Source organism: Saccostrea echinata, unplaced genomic scaffold, assembly GCF_033153115.1.
Source record: "Saccostrea echinata isolate AGI-Se365-2 ecotype Australia unplaced genomic scaffold, CSIRO_AGI_Sech_v1 ptg000030l, whole genome shotgun sequence".
In the NCBI taxonomy this organism is placed as follows: Eukaryota; Metazoa; Mollusca; class Bivalvia; order Ostreida; family Ostreidae; genus Saccostrea; species Saccostrea echinata.
The window spans coordinates 19,892,315-19,909,764 of record NW_026889779.1 but is presented as its reverse complement, the minus strand read 5'-3'; the positions used below and the strand labels follow the sequence as shown (position 1 = coordinate 19,909,764).

The 17,450-nt window shown below is 34.2% G+C and overlaps 1 long non-coding RNA gene across 1 annotated transcript; it reads left to right on the top strand.

Annotated features, from left to right (window-relative positions):
* Positions 1-11,636: 11,636 nt before the first annotated feature.
* LOC133196515 (uncharacterized) lies at positions 11,637-16,653 on the top strand. The gene is made up of 3 exons (XR_009722367.1): positions 11,637-11,721; positions 11,821-11,849; positions 16,560-16,653. It is a non-coding gene; the product is annotated as an uncharacterized LOC133196515 (long non-coding RNA).
* The last annotated feature ends 797 nt before the right edge of the window (positions 16,654-17,450 follow it).

Here is a 17,450-nt window from a genome sequence, read left to right as displayed (position 1 = left end):
AAAAAATTTATATAATAGGAATTAATAATAATTATACATCAACTATTAAAATTTTATGAATATTAACAAATGATTATGAAAATGAATACACATTATTTCATTATAGATATATAGAATATCACACTGCTGTTTTGATCTCAGCTCTGGTATCAGCCTGAGGGGTTGGTACAAGGGACGAGATTAAAACAGTGGTGTGATGTTTTTTTTTATATTATATACCTAAAACCAAGGCAATAAAAGAATATCTTAAAGAAAAAGCTTTATTGAATTCTGTCCCAAGAGATAAAATTAGAGTTATCTTCTTTTGTTTTCGGTGTTCATGTTGCTTGCCAAAGGTGAATAATCATGTATAGAGAAAGATTAGTTGAGGTGTTTTGAAACATTACTTTCCAAAGCACATTAGATTACATAGATAATTTATATATCTCTTCTTTTACTTTGGATCGAAGCGGGTTACAACATGTCCAACAAAACATCACGGACCTAGCTGAGGATTAATATCAACTGTTTGTTTTGTCTGCAATTTATAAATTAAACTAAAACAAAATGACACATAAAGAAAAATCTGTGCATTGTGTTTCTGTCAATGCAAATAAACGATCATTTTTTTTTTCAAAACATGATGACCGTCAAGGTAGCTCAGTCGGTAGAGCGCTTGATCCATGATCGGAAGGTCCTGTGTTCGAATCACGGCCGCGACTGACCTAAGTCGATAAAAAAATAGGTAGCAACTATTCCTTCGCCAAGCGCTCGGCACTTTGAAGTGAAAGTTGCGGGTCTTTCGAATGAGACCTTAAAAACCAAGGCTCTGTGTCACGGTAGGCGTTGGTACGATAAAGAACCCTCACATGCTCAATGGCCCTGAGTGCCAAGTAAAGGTCTAAATTTGAAGCCCTTCTTCGGTATATGGTGACGTCTCTCTATGAGTGAGAAATTCGAACGGTATGTTACACAACAAACAATCAATCAATCAAAACATAATGTTTTGATGTTATCAGAAAACAAGAGATGCCTCTCTTACTTCACAATTACTTTCATTTGGCGCACTTTTAAAAAAGTTTCTCAATATTTTTAGCATTACTAAATAATTTTTAAAGACTCGGATCTAATGTTAGTGTACAAAATATATTTCTTTAAAACCTTAATATAAATTTTACTGTTAATTCACACAAATTAAACAGAAATAATGAATTGAAATTTGAGGGAGAGAGAGAGCCCCTTGACAACGGGCTGAGACAGAAATATCTCAGCCCTGAGGGGGAAACAGCCATAGTTCCTAGACGCTGCCTCAGCTAGTCCAATACGTCTGTATCAGGGCTGATCATGATACACTACTAGGTATATGATATATTACAAACCTTAAGCACAATCTTTAACAAATATGTAATTTAAGTCGAACGACATATCATCAAGTTATTATACTATTTTGTAGGCAACTGAAGATTTCTTGGCAACTTTGCATTCCTTCAAAATAGTTGCTTGTTTTTTTTTTTTTTTTTTTTTTTTTTTTTTTTTATACAATATTACACTTGTTTATTTTCATTAGCTGAAAGAGTCTTGGATTTGTTCACTAACTATGTCGTCATACGACGTAGGTTCCACGTTAATATTTTTTTCAAGTGTAACGAACAAAAAAAAAAAAAAATTAAAAAAAACAAACAAACAAAAAAAAAAACAAAAAAAAAAAACAAGCACAACAACTTCCAAGTTTACATAAAATATTCAAGTGTAGATGATCGCCCTTTGGACATAGTCTATGTAGTTTTCTATCGAAGATGAAAAAATAAGAACTGATATAGTGACTCAGCTAAGTCGCCTTTTCCACAATCAAGAGTATTAAGGTCTCTAGTGAAAAAGAGGATAATAACGAACCGTATTCGTCGCCCTCGTGGCGCAGAGGTTAGAGCGTTTGCTCTAGAGTCGCAGAGTTTGAAATTCACTGCGATCTCTTACAGCTCAATGGCTCTGAGTGCCCAGTATAGGTTTAAATTTGCAGTCCTCCACCGGCAACTTGTAGGTCTCAATACGAGTAAAAATTTCTCGAAAAGGACGATAAACAAACAAACCGTATTCAATCTCAGAAATCAGATAAACAATACAAGCGTGAAACGGGCAAAACACAAAATTCCTGTAAAACCCAGAGGTGATTTCAGGTTCCTAGAGGAGTAAACATCCCCTTGCTACCGATTACATCACCCCAACCCTTAATCAATATTGATAAGGCGAATGAATTCAAGTAATCTGTGGTCAAATTAACTGTAAAATCAATGGCCTAACATGTCAGTCAACATACGATCCACCGATAGGCTGTATTTGAAAAACAGGTCTTTATACTAACCATTAAATTTGCGAAATACTGATATTAAACCCCTGTAACAATCACTTATTTGACAAAAGTCTGCTGCCTTGGTTTAAAAATTGTTCGTACGCAGAAAATGATCTTGACAAAGAATTTTCTCGAAGACATTTTCACTTTATGCAGCTGAAATTGGAATATAAGATGATAAACAGTGCAAAATGATTACTAGTATTGAAAATCTGAAATCATATAGTTCTGATGTAAGTTTGCCATAAACACCTATACTCAGTATAACATGATACTGAAGCAGAAGTGGCAGATTTGTGGTGTCTTTCATTTCGTTTCAATTGGGTACAAAAAGATGACCTAGTCTCAGTAGACTAATATAAGATTTTTTAAAGCATCTTTTGTTAGAAACTTAATTGTAGTTCCATATATATTTTACAAAGTTCTATAATGAAACTGACATGTAAGTCATATTTTCTTTTTACAGTTCAATAAAATGTTGTCCAGATTATAAATGGAATGGAGAAGAATGCAATCGTAAGTCATTTTTCTATAAAACCAATGTATCTTTAGAAAGGATAAATTACTTCGTTACAAATAAGTTACAATATAGAAAATAATAATCAGCATGCAAATTATAAGAAAGTTAAAAAAACAAAATAGGTGAAGATAACAAACAGTGATCCATTTCAAAAGTACCTACAAACAGGACAAATCTGTGCACAGAGCATAAACACGGACCCCCGAAAATTCCAGATGGGACCATGTGCCTAGGAGGAGTAAGTATCACCTGTCGACCGGTTACTGCTGCTGTGTAGACGAAATAATCTAAGTCAAATTTAGAATAAAAACAAAGGCCTAACAACCTTAACGTTTTGTTTCACTTGGTGGGTAACTGTAGCTATGTGCATATAAAATCCCTTAGCACGTTGACAAGAACTATGGCCATGAACGACAATCAAAAACTACGTTTTAATTAGACAAAACGAATAAATACATAAATACACAAATGCAATCCGTGTTAACAAAACGAATAAACATCACATGTTACATCTTTTCTCTTTTGTAAAGTTTCTTTCATTGGACAGAAAGTTCAGAACAAATTTCAAATTGATTACATTCAAAGAAATCATCAATGTAGTATTAAATTTAAAAAAGGCAAATGGATGAATTATGATTATCAACTTCACATACAGATAAAATACAATACAATGCAATAAATGATTATAATTGAGTTCTTGCTCAAAATTCATAAGCCAGGGATTAATGTGCCCTAAACACAACTCACCAAACATAAATGACAAACAAATAATGCACTGACAATGTTTCTTTACATAGTCATTGAATCAGGTGGTTGAATTAGCCTCTCTTGTTTGACACTTATCTCACTGTATTCCTCAGGGGCAATATCATCACTTTTCGACTGTTCCTGATGCTTGCTAGGTCTTAAATGACGTCTGTTCCTTCGGTAATGTTGACCATCAGACTGGACCTCATAAGAGCGATTAGTCAAAACTTTGGTCACTACTCCATTCTTCAATTTTCTTGACTGTCCGATTCCATCAGGTGGTGCAATGCGCACAAGATCTTGAATCTTTAATGGTTTCAGGTCCTTTGTCCCACAATTGTAGTAATGTGCTTGTCGTTCTTTTAGTTTCACAAGCTTCCTTCCCTGCTCTTTCAGATCTAGAACTTCCGGCACTAGTAACGACTGTTTAGTAGGCAATAAGGTTTTCATTCTCCTATTCATGAGACGTTGTGCTGGGCTTGTTCCCATGCCTTGCATAGGTGTATTCCGGAAGTCCAGTAGGGCTAGATAAGGAGTCTGAGTTAGATTCACTGCACGCTTCATCAACCTTTTTGCCATTTTCACTGCTTGCTCTGCTCCCCCATTGCTCTGGGGGTATTTTGGAGAACTCGTGATATGTTAGAATTCCCAAATGTGAGCGAATTCAGCAATTTCATCTGAGCTAAACTGCACTTGTCACTGACAAGTGAGTTAGGAATCCCGGATCTCGCAAAATGTGCTCTGAGTTTCTTGATAACTGTTTTTGATGTCAAACGGGGGAGATGGTCAACTTCCCAGAAGTTCGAAAAGTAGGCTAGTTACCACGCAGGTAGGTTAAGGCTTCCCGTAGAATATCACAGTGCATTCTGTGCCTTCACATCTCTGAACTACCAAAATATGACGTCATAATGGAAAATGACGTCAAGTCACTCAAACTTGAGGTGTTATGACGGGGAGAGTGTCATAAACTTTACACTTTATTTCAAACAGCATGTAAAATGCTAGATAGTTATTGCAAAATTCACGGGTCGTTAAAGGTTTTTTGAGTCTTATAAGTCCGAATATTTTGTAAAAATACACCGCTTATCTACCCTTGATTGAAATTCAGCATGTTCAAAATGCTTATGAAAATTATACTTTTGAAATGTACTCTGTTTTATACCCGTAGTTGGAGGTAGAATTTATTTCGTGTGTATAAAAGAGTCTGGCGCAGGTGATTAATGAGGATGAATCTGAAATTGATGAAATTGATGAAATTGACAAATAAGTTGATGAAACAAGAATATTAGCTGTCTCGTTTAAAGTCATCATTTCGTAAGTTCTATGGTCGATACAATGACCTTGTCAGCAAATACAATTTATCATTGAGTCAAATGCTGACTGACGTTTTTCATACTAATTGTTAGACCATTATTTACACACTGAATTGTCGACGGATTTTTCCGTTATTTCCCGATCATGACAAGGAGCACACGGCGGGTGTGGCCGGTCGGCAGGGGATGCTCACTCCTCCATGGCACCTGATCCCACCTCTGATGTTCGGAGGTCTGGGTTTGCTCTGCTCCTATTTTGTATTGTATAATGGACTTTTGAGCTTGAATACTGTTCGTTATCTCTATATATTTCATCTGAGAATTTTTGTGGAAATCTGTAAGAACAGATTGTTCTCTAACTGAATCTTGCTTGGGAAAAATGTGTGTTGGATTTGTTTTAATACAGATTACGATATTGTGTGGAAAATACCCTCAAATTTGTACGTAAGTTGAATTTCTCAGGAAATATTTTGTATCTAATTAATACATTGACTTTTCCAAAGCACATTTCGGATACATAAGGATACGATGAGTTTATTTATATAACAAAGTGTTAAAAAATATTGTGTTAATCAACTGCGCCGAAGCGATTTATATGAAACACTTCAAAAAATTATAAATGACCGTCGTGATCAACAAAGTCATGTGATATCATAACAAATATATTAATATATAGCCGAGGAAACCCTCTATATAAATTGAAAGTACTTAAATTCAATACTTATAAATTAAAACCAAAACCGACCTCGCAATGACATATTATGTTTTGAGCGCATTTTAAAGCTTCGGGAAGCCTTATCAGAGCTGCGCAGATAATCTTGGCCTTCAAATGTAAAAATGTCAAAAGCAATCTTTCCTCAAGGTTTATCTGGAACTTCATGTGACATGAGAGCCTCTTTAAACTGTTTATCATCCAACGATCTGTATATTTCACTTCGGCTGATAAAATCTCTAGTCTCGGTGTTCATGCCTTGCCAAAACATGTTCTCACGTACTCGACGAAGACTTCCTTCCACTCCAATGTGAGAATTGTGAATCTTGCATACCATATCCTGTCTCATGCTGATGGGTATCACAATTCTGTCTCCGCGGCAGATAACTCTATCCTGGACGACTATCTCGTCCCGAAAATTGAAATATGGCCGCACTGTCCTTAACCTCAGATACCATCTTGGGCCATCCGGTAAGTATAACACGAATAAGGTCCTGTTACGTGCTATCTCTTCGAATTTTGTCTCTTATTTCTTGAAGACTATTTCCTAGCGTCGGCTGTAGATGTTTGAAATGAACTATTTCATCCAGAGGTGCACCTGTTCGGTCACTATTCTGGAAGTATGCTCGACTAAACTCATCAGTTAAGTGCATATCCTTGCCGGGGTTGTACTCTAGCTTTGTTGAGTATTTCTGCAGTCGAAGCACCATTCTTTTTAAACGTTTCGATGCTGTATGAAGTGGCTTCTTCATTATGATCTCTAAAGGTCTGTGATCACTTTTGAACGTTTTGTCCGTAAGTATATTGATGAAACTTTTCTAGTCCAAACACAACAACGAGAAGTTCTTTTTCTATTTGGGCATATCTTGTCTCTGTGTCTGAAAGGGCTCTGCTGGCGAATGCTATCGGTTTCCCTAGTTGTATCAAGGCCGCTCCCAATCCTGTCTCAGAAGAATCAGATTGTAAAGTAAGTTCCTTGTTTGGGTCATAATAGCTAAGAACGGTTCTGACGTCACTATCATTTTGACTTTCTCTACTGCTTGGTCATGAATCTCGTGCCAGCTCCACAATGTGTCTTTCACTCTAAGCTTTCGTAGCGGTTCGCAAATTTCACTCAAACTCAGTAAAAATTTGCTCAGGTAGCTAACGAATCCCAGGAAACCTCTCACTCCTGCAACATCTCTAGGATTCGGCATTTCGTTCACAGCTTTGGCTTTCTCAGGGTCTAGTTTCAAACCGTCCTTTGTTATGAGATGTCCTACAAATCTTACTTTAGTCTCTCTAAGTCTTAGTTTATCCTTCTTCCGTGTTGCCTTCACCATAAACCAGTATATTGTCAGCAATATTCAAGACACCTGGTAGTCCTTCTACTGTCTGATTTTAACGACGTTGATACACTTCTGGTGCAGTCGAAATTCCAAAAGGCATCCTTAGCCATCTGAACCGTCCAAATGAGGTGTTAAATGTAGTGAGCATAGAGCTTTCCTTATCTAGCTCAACATGCCAAAATCCATTCCGTGCATCCAAAACGCTGAATACTTTTGCACGAGAAAGGTTTGGAAGTGTTTCCTCTATCATAGAAAGTGAATAATGGCTCCTCTTAAGTGCTTTGTTCAAGTCCTTAGGATTTATGCAGATTCTGACTTTGTTCAATTTCACGACCATCAAACAGCTGGAGACCCATGGGGTTGGTTCACTAACTGGTGTGATAATGTTCATTTCCTATAATCTATCAAGTTCAGCTTTTAACAATGGCTTCAGTGCGATAGTCACTTTTCTTGGAGGATGAACTGCAATGTGTATGTTTTTATCTAGAACTAAGTGATATTTCCGTGCGAGACGACCTATACCTTCAGACATCTGGATACTCTGCTAATAACTGCTTCTTACTGAGAGGTGATGGTAACAGCTGTTTTACATCTCCTTTCTCCAGTTCAAGAGCTCCATGTGCTGTAGAGATTTATTTCCTAAGAGCAGCATGCAGTCCTCTTAAATGACAACAAATTCAGTGTCATATGAGTTACCATTCCTTGGATTGGTAACTTGTAGATGTGTTTTTCCTTGAGGCTTTATGGTAGATTTGTTGTACATCTTGAAGGTGTTATTTTTAGGCTGAAGTGGCGGTATGTTTGGAATCACACTACTAGGTAAAATGTTACATGTGGCCACGCTGTCTAGTTGGAATGCCACTTCCTTTCCACGAATAATCATTGACGTATGCACACTGTTAGAGAACAGTGTGTGCTGATTGTGTGTTTTCTTCTTGTATGGTCCAAACAGAATAGTCATCATCACTGTCAGTGTCCGACCAACCCGTCCCAATTTGATGTAGTTTTCGTTTTATATTTTGGTTGTGATTTCTTGGAAGCAATTCTGCATACTGTTTCATAGTGATTCATGTTATGGCACAGTCGACACTTTTTTCCATATGCAGGACATTTTTTCTTTCTTGGGCTCATGTAATTTGGCACAATATTTACAAGGTTTGTTGTTATCAGTATGTGACTGTTTACTTCCACTTGTCTTTGCACTCGGTTTACCTTTGCTAATTTTGTTCACATTTTCTGCATGACTGCTTACTGAAGTGTTGCTATCCAATACGCTAATTCCTAGTTTTGTGATTTCAGCTGCATGCGTTATATCAACACACTTACCTAAGATAAGTTCTGATGTTCTTAAAAAAACGTTCTCAGGTGTAAATCAAGAATCCCACAAAGTATTCTGTCTCTCACTAGTGAATCCACAATTTCTCCATAGTTACACTTTGCAGCTAATGTTTTTAGATCAGTGATAAATGTTTCTATTGTCTCACCTGGTTCCTGTTTCCTCATATTGAACCTGAATCTCTCTACTGTTTTGTTTCATTTGGGTCTACAGTAAGCGTCAAAAGCATCGAGGACGTCTTTCAATTTTCTGTCTCCTTCTCCTTTATCGAACTTCAGCGTGCTGTAAATCTCTCTGTCATCCGTGCCGATCGAATACTTCAGCATCTGTAACTAAGCTTAGCTTTACAATAATCGTGATGAAAAGTTTCACCGAGTTAATAAAATCAATCTTTTCACCTTTTTTACACTACTGTATATCATGAAATGTTGATTATTATTATTTGTTTTTCAGCCTGTTATGGACACTTCGGTCCACAATGTTCTAGTCCATGTAAAATCGGCTACTGTGGATTTGGTTGTAGAAATGATTGTATGTGTGAGCAGTGTGATCGATTTAACTGTTCCTGTCTAAATGTTACAGGTATTAATATTATTTCTACTACACATATATTGAACAATGTATAAGTTTACAAATATTTCTTTAAATCTCTGAAAATATTTCAGTCTAAACCAGGAAAAATAATCGCTAAGATTACATGTACTTTTTTGTGATAATTGTGAAACATTTATGAGTGGGAAGTGATTTAATTTAAAAACTGGATCAATCGCAGACAATTCAGTGAGATATTTTCATTCGTGAAGTGAAGCATACTTGATCGTTGATTTCTAGGGCTAAGGATATGAATCACGTGGGAAAATCCTAGACCAAAACGAGAGTTGCTAAATGTTAATATTTACTGATATTGTCTAATCAAAATTTTATAAAATTTTACATACATGCAGGAATATTTCATACTTGCCAGTCGTGATCGTCACTGTCAAATGTCATTTGACGACTGATTATTTCTAGATGCTTCAATTATGTCTCTTTCTATAGATCGCTCGCTCCGAGATCGAGAGTTCGTTAGTTCGAATCTCGGCTGCGACTGACCTAAGTCGATAAAAAATGGGTAGCAACTGTTCCTTCGCCATGCGCTCGGCACTTTGAAGTGAAAGCTGCGGGTCCTTCGGATGAGACCTTAAAAACTGAGGTCCCGTGTCACGACAGGCGTTGGCACGATAAAGATCCCTCACTGCTCAATGGCCCTGAGTGCCGAGTAAAGGTCAAAATTTGAAGCTCTTCACTGGTATATGGTGACGTCTCTATATAAGTTAAAAATTCTCGAATGGGACGTAAAACAACTTACAATCAATCAATCAATTATGTCTCTCTCTATTAAAATTGTACCTAGTACATATTATTATTATTATTATTATTATTGTTACTACTACATAAGAGCAAAAAAAAAAAAAATTCAAATTAATGTTAAAAATGAAAATAAAATTGCTTTGCAAACGTTATCGTTAAGGTTATATGTACATTTCAATATAATTTTTCCACATCTGTAAACAGAAACATTATCCTCTATGCAAATAATTTATAGAAGACTATAGCTCTGAATCGTATTTTGTTAAACTGCTAATTAACAATCACACACACCCTATAATCCACCAATCACTAACAAAATGACTCAAATAATATTAAAAAAAACATTGATGTGTAGTGTACGTTAATATCTTAAATTTATTCAAATATTGCAGGTTTCCTACAAAAAAAAATTAAAGATATTTTCATTTTCTAGCTGAATGATTATTAGGTTTTTGAATTTTGAAGAAGATACATTTCTAAGTAACGTGAAGTTTTACCTTGAGCAGGTTGTAACAAGTGTTGCCTCCTGGCACGTACTCCTGTAATTTTCTGTATGGATTAAATTGTTAGCATTCCCTTTTCAATAAATTATTGCCAAGTGTACAATTATAAAGATGTTTGTTATTATTTCATCATGTATCAGATGTTTTATCTAAATTAAATTTTCTTTAATACACAATACATGTTCAACAAATTTATGTCCTATTAATGATTTGTCATATTTTTACATTATGCATGTACAGTATCTCTCGAAAAATATCTTTACTTATCATCTTACAAAATTGGGGAGGGAAACATCTTGAAATAGGTGTTTTGTCGAGTAGCTATTACTGCTGCATGTTTTGTACCTCGGGCCCAGAGCTGCGCATAGCCACAACATGTTAATTGCAAATTATTCTTGTACAATCTTTTGAAATTGAGAAATGTCATATACAACCTATATTTCAGATACTGTATATTAATTACATTTTAGATAAAAATTTTGTAGAAGGTCCATTGACCTGTAGATCCTGCTACATTTATCTGAATCTGACCTTCTTGCTTATATTGCAAATGAATAATCAAAACTGTTCAGGTTGTTCAATTCAAAAGTGGATATGAAAGTTTTACATTTGACTAATCTTGAATTGATGAAATAACTAGGGATGCATTATGCATGACATTAAATAGAGAATTAATTTGTTTAATTAGTATTAATCCTGCAAGTCTGAACATTCGGAGATACAACATCTTAGAGATATATATATAATTGTAATATTTCTCTTTTTTCAAAAGCTTGATATTTCATTTAAGCCGAATTTCTGAGAAATCAGTTTGAAAATACCAACAGACAATCTAGAGAAAGGCAGACATCAATTGGAAATCAGGAATTAACTCTCTTCTGGTGACAAGCGATTGATAAATAGTTATAGGGTTTAATAAATAATATTGTTGTTAAGGATTATTATTTGTTAAATGCTGTTGAAATATAATATATAAAATGCAAACGTTTTCCTTATGAGCATCGTCTTAGAATCCTAATTTACTGATAATAAATAAAATATTCAAATATTGACTATTTCAAATTGATGCTCCTACAGCGTATATTGATACTATTGTTTCTGTGCAGGTTGGAGTTCATTATTAGTGAAATGCAATTTTCTATCAAGAAGTTAACTTTGCTTTTGATGTCTTTTCATATTGCTTTACTGTAACCTCCTGAAAATTAGCTGTGTAGGAAAGTGATGAATGGTCAATGAAGATATCTATGACATGAATTTTTGGAAGCTTATTTTACTCCAAATTTTAGTCTTTAAGACTTTTAGACCTTAACACAAATTGGAATACATGATTAGAAACAAGTCAAAGAATAAGATAACTGAATTATATCAAAGTCATTTGAAAAATATAAATTGTATTTTCAATCTTGAGAACAGATTTTTCTAAAGAATACCGTGACTTCAACATTTATATTATTTTTGTAATAATCTTTTTCTTTTATAGAAACAACTGTCGAAAATCACTTTACCGAATCCACGATCGTCACAATAGTTGTTGTAATCGGAATTTTCCTCCTAACAACAACTATGATGGCGGGTTACCTTTTACGGTATTTTTATTCTTTTTGTAAATTCTGTTGATTTTATTGATACAATATTTTGGTCAAAACACCTTCCATCTCATAATGTGCTTAATGACTACTTTGCAGATGTTTGACAACCAGAAACAAAAAGAAAGGTAATACATGTTTTAATGTGTTGAATCTCTTACTGAAATAAAAAAAAATATATGTAACTGGAAGGCCATCTTACTTTATGTTCTTCATCCTGGTAAGAATGCATTAATTCATAATCACCATTGTCATCCACATCGACCCATTTCAATTATTTTTTTTTCTTATTTTCTTTCAAAATACAATTTCTTAAAATTGTTTTAGATCCATTCACAGATCTTTGAGACCTTATTTGCCCCTCTCACCTTTGTCTGGACAATCAATTAGTAATTTTATCTTATGATTCGATCCTCATAGTGCGTTATTTATATACTTCTGATCTCAGCACGTCATTTGTCTGTTTTTACTTTTCTCTTTATATTGACATAGATTTATTCATAAAACGCTGTATTTTGATTATTCTTTCAAGTATAAGAAAAAAATGTAAAAATAAAAATAAAACTTATGTAAAGGAATTGTATACAGTATGTTTTCCAGAGGTTTAATTATAATTACATTACAAATCTTTAAAGCATTTTGTATAACAAAATCCTAAAAATATGAAACTACTCTTTACAAAGGACATGGCACTTTAATTTCACAAACTCTTGCTGTTTGAAGATTTTGCCCCAGAGTAATATATATTAGAACGAAACGATCTTGGTTTTGCAACAAATATCTAAAGTCATCTTTCTTCATAATTTCGGATCCACTACTGTGACTCCAGATCTTTGCTTGTAATGAAAAAGGGGAAGATATAGAATATTGATCTAAAAATAATACAAAATTGTGAACAAGACATAAAACACGGACCCGCAGGATTTCCAGAGGTGGGATCAGGTGTCCACTAATGCCGTGAGCCCTATGTATTAATTAGGTAGACGGAACATTCCACAGTCAAATTTAGTATAAAAACAAAGGCCTAACAATAGGTATGAAACACGTCAGCCAAAATACGATCCAATGATAGGTTATATTTGTTAACAAAGTCAGTATAACAACCATAGAATTTACGAAATGTTGACTTTAAATCAGGATGTTGAAATCCCTGTAACATCAACTTACTCAGTATCTGTCAGTAGCCTGCCTCAGTTGAAAAAATGATCATACTCATAGCATCATCTTGAGTATCAAATAAGTCGATAGACGTAAACAACATATGCAGTGATACCGGAAAGTAATACATATATTATATGGAAAGTTGACGATAGAAACGCTCAAGCTTCTCGTTTGTCATACAATTTAGTTGTTAATTTCTTTTACCATATCTCGTCCGTAAAATGTCCAAATATGAAACTGATTTGGCAGACCGTGTTGTCGTTAACTGCAAACTTGCATATACAAAGTTATAAATAATGAATATTGTTTCGAAATTGTATTCATGTTTTTCAATAAAAAAGGGGGTGATAATGAATAATAAGTGTGATCCATCTCATAAATCTTGTAATCAATACAAATCGGAAACAAAGCAAAATTATGGGCACATGACAACGCCAGAGGTTGTATAAAATGCTTTGAGGGAGTAAACATTATCTGACAACTGCTGAATTCATCAGTAGACAGAGTAATATAAAAGCAATGGCTAAACAATAAGAATGAAACCCATTAGTCAAAATACGGCCAAACGATAGTTTGTATTTGAAAACAAGGTCATCATACTGATAATAGAATTTGCAAAAAGCTGACTTTAAACAAGATTGTTGAAACCCATAAAATTATTTGTCAATAGTCTGCCGTAATTTAAAAATGAATAAATATGATTCCAAGACATGTTGAATATTGAATATTTAAGGATGAATCGTCAAGAGGTTTTTATTCAATTCACACGTTGTTTTACAGGTATTGTAAAGAAGAAGGTACGGTTTGGGCTTTATCGCGCCCTTAAAATTTTATGTTTTGAAAAAGTTACGAAATTGACTTAAATATCAGTTGAGTACATTCGTATATGAATGTGATGGAATATGTCATGAAGGATGGCCATTCTGGAAATATGACGTCATTAATTTGGTACATTTTAATGACGTAATATGCCAACAAAGGAATTGACGCGGTTAATATAAGTAATATTCTTAATCACAAAAGGGTCCAGTTTGTATTCCACCATATTTCAAGTTAAATACTACACTTTGTATTTCCTACAAATATACATCGACTATTGCTTCCAAACTTTTTAATTACAAGAAAACTTTACAGGGCCTGGATATCGAATATCTGAAATATAATCCTCCATCGTGTTCATGTTCTTCTTCACCCTATAATTATAGTCCTGCTGGACACGTTATTACTGGTGACGTAAATATAGTTAATAATGAGGACCTTAGATCACTAATTTTAAAAAGTCCTAAACATAGAGAACCCCGACCCTTCAACTGGCGTCGGAATTTCATAAATATTATGGATTCTGTGGAGGACTACGCCAGGCGATGGGCCAGACATGAAAAAGAAGACCTTGACACTTTGTCAGAATGGATTAAATGTATCAGATGTATGTTAAAATCGCGCATAAAAAGATTGAGGGGCAATATGAGAACCATCTATCCTTCTGATTTCAATAATCCAGAAGTGAAAAAAGAATTAGATAGATTACATGATCAGTACGTACTGGTCCCTGCTGACAAAGCAGGTAACAACATTGTCTTTGTTTGTAAGGCTCATTATATTAAATGTATTTTAGAGGAACTTGGATTTAATTCTACAAAGGGTAATCCAACTTATACTCATAGTTCCCTTTCTAAGGAAGACATTCTTCAAAATCACATGTCAGGTTTGAATATTTTTAATATTCCAAACAACGAAAATGAATTTGAATTACCATATTTATATTGGATTCCGAAACTTCATAAAAATCCTTACAAACAAAGATACATAGCAGGTTCCAGTAAATGTTCAACCAATCCTCTTTCTTTACTCCTCACTAAGATATTAACAGTAGTGAAGGAGAAACTTCAAGAGTACTGTGCAACAATATATTCGCTAAGTGGTGTAAATCAGATGTGGATAATTAAAAATTCCAAGGAACTTTTGGAAAATTTGAAATCACAAGATTTTTCCAAAATCAACAGCTTTAAAACTTACGACTTTTCAACTTTATACACAACCATTCCCCACGATAAATTAAAGTCCAGGCTTTTTGATATCATTGACAGCTGCTTTTTCAATAAAAATGGAACTCGTAAATTTACTTACCTTGTCATCGGTCATTTGCAAAATTATTTTGTTAAAAAACATTCTGATTGTACACACAAGTACTCTGAAGTTGACATTAAAAAGATGCTTGAGTTTCTGATTGACAATATCTATGTGGTTTTTGGAGACCAGGTCTTCCAACAATCTATTGGAATTCCCATGGGTACCAATTGCGTCCCGTTATTAGCAGATCTTTTTTTTGTATTCATATGAAGCAGAATTTGTCCAAAATCTTGTACGTGAAAAGAAGAAAACACTTGCTGTGGCCTTCAATTCGACATTTAGATACATCGACGACGTATTGTCAATTAACAATGGCTATTTCCATTCTTATTTCGATACGATATATCCTTGTGAGCTTGAGATAAAAGATACCACAGAGTCTGATACATCTGTTTCATATTTGAATATTTTACTTGAAAAAGACGTTAATGGTAATCTAACAACCAAGCTTTATGATAAACGTGATGACTTTAACTTTTCAATCGTCAACTTCCCTTACTTATGCAGCAATATACCTTCATCACCTGCATACGGGGTATATATCTCTCAGTTGATTCGATACGCAAGAGCATGCTCAACGTATGAACAATTTCTTAAACGAGATAAATTATTGACAAACAAGTTCATGAAACAAGAATATCAGCTGTCTCGTTTAAAGTCATCATTTCGTAAGTTCTATGGTCGATACAATGACCTTGTCAGCAAAAAAAAAAATATCATTGAGTCAAATGCTGACTGACGTTTTTCATATAAATTGTTAAGCCATTATTTACACACTGAATTGTCGACGGATTTTTCCGTTTTTTCCCGAACATGACAAGTAGCACACGGCGGGTGTGACCGGTCGGCAGGGGGTGCTCACTCCTCCATGGCACCTGATCCCACCTCTGATGTTTGGAGGTCCGTGTTTGCTCTGCTCCTATTTTGTATTGTTTGATGGACTTTTGAGCCTGAATACTGTTTGTTATCTTCATATATTTCATTTCTAAGTTTTAAACCGAAAAACCTCAAAATGACTCATTTCAGGGGTTATTTTCCTTAAGAAAACAAGCCATCGCCCACTTCAATTTTTGGATATGTTGTGTAAAATCCTTTGAAAAATCACAATTCTCAATATCTTTATGGGCGATACATGTGCTCTATATTATGTGAAAGAAAATTCCACGGAAAATTGATGTCTTCTGCAACTTTTGAAGAAAATACTGGAAAATGCACAAGTTCATGACGTCACAATTAACATTTAGGATGTCATATGAGAAACACGAGTTGTATGTTCTTATTGCATGGAATTTCAATGATTCAGAAAGGATGGATTTAATATCTTACATCATTTCCATATTTTAGAATAATACAGTGCCAGATTTGTATTGAAACCGTTCCTTGTTCTTTAGCGTAATTAAACAAATACGTACATGTATGAGCTCTAGAAATTACACGTGTGAAAAACCCATATATTTCGTATATTTTCTATACCAATATCATGCATCTCTACCATATTTTAAAAGATGAAATTTTTATGAAATAAACCGTATTTATTACCTCTTCAGATAAAGACTATCATCAACCATCTAAGACGATGGAACTCAATATTCCATTGCATGATCTTGAAAGAGCTACAGACAACCAAAGCCAGACAAATAATCAAAGGGTAGATCAGCGTAAAGAAGCTAACGGACATAGTTTTACGTCAATGATGTATACAACTGATGATCCAATGTTTGAATACGACTTGAGTAAACACGTCGAATATTAAGCGTTGACTTATTAATTCATTTGTTTTACAAAATTCAAAAGTATTCTGATTGGTATATCACAAAATTTATTTTGATTTTTATTAAGAGAACATCGGAATGAAGACAGAGTATATGTATGTCTACATGTCATGTAAAATGGTAACCCAAACATGATATGTAATACTCACAGAAAAGCGGATTTTTGAACAAAACATAAAATGACAATTTTGGTGAATCGTTATTCTGTTCACTTCAGGATTGATATAAGCATAGTCTCTCAACCTTTCTCTAAATATTCGAAGGAAAACATCAACATGACCTATAATGAATTTGGATTCTACAATGCAAATTAAACTATATTCAATTGAAACCTCACGATTAAATTCTAAACTAAAAGTATTAAGTGAGAAACTATATTTTGTGGCAGAAGAATTTTTAGAAGAAAAAGATCAATTTTGGATTTGTATTTTTCCATGCAGTCTGCACACAGATTTATTTTGTGCAGTGAACTGTTTTATATTGGTCCTAAATTACATATTAAATTAACTGTCATGAATTCTATCATCATATTTGACAAATATAGCAAATATATTGTGAAAGTTTAGGAAAAAATAGCCCCAATTTAAGCTTAAAATTAACACTTTATTAGCAATATTTAAAAATTAACATCACAGACCCCCACTTTTAATTTTCTTTTCTGAATAT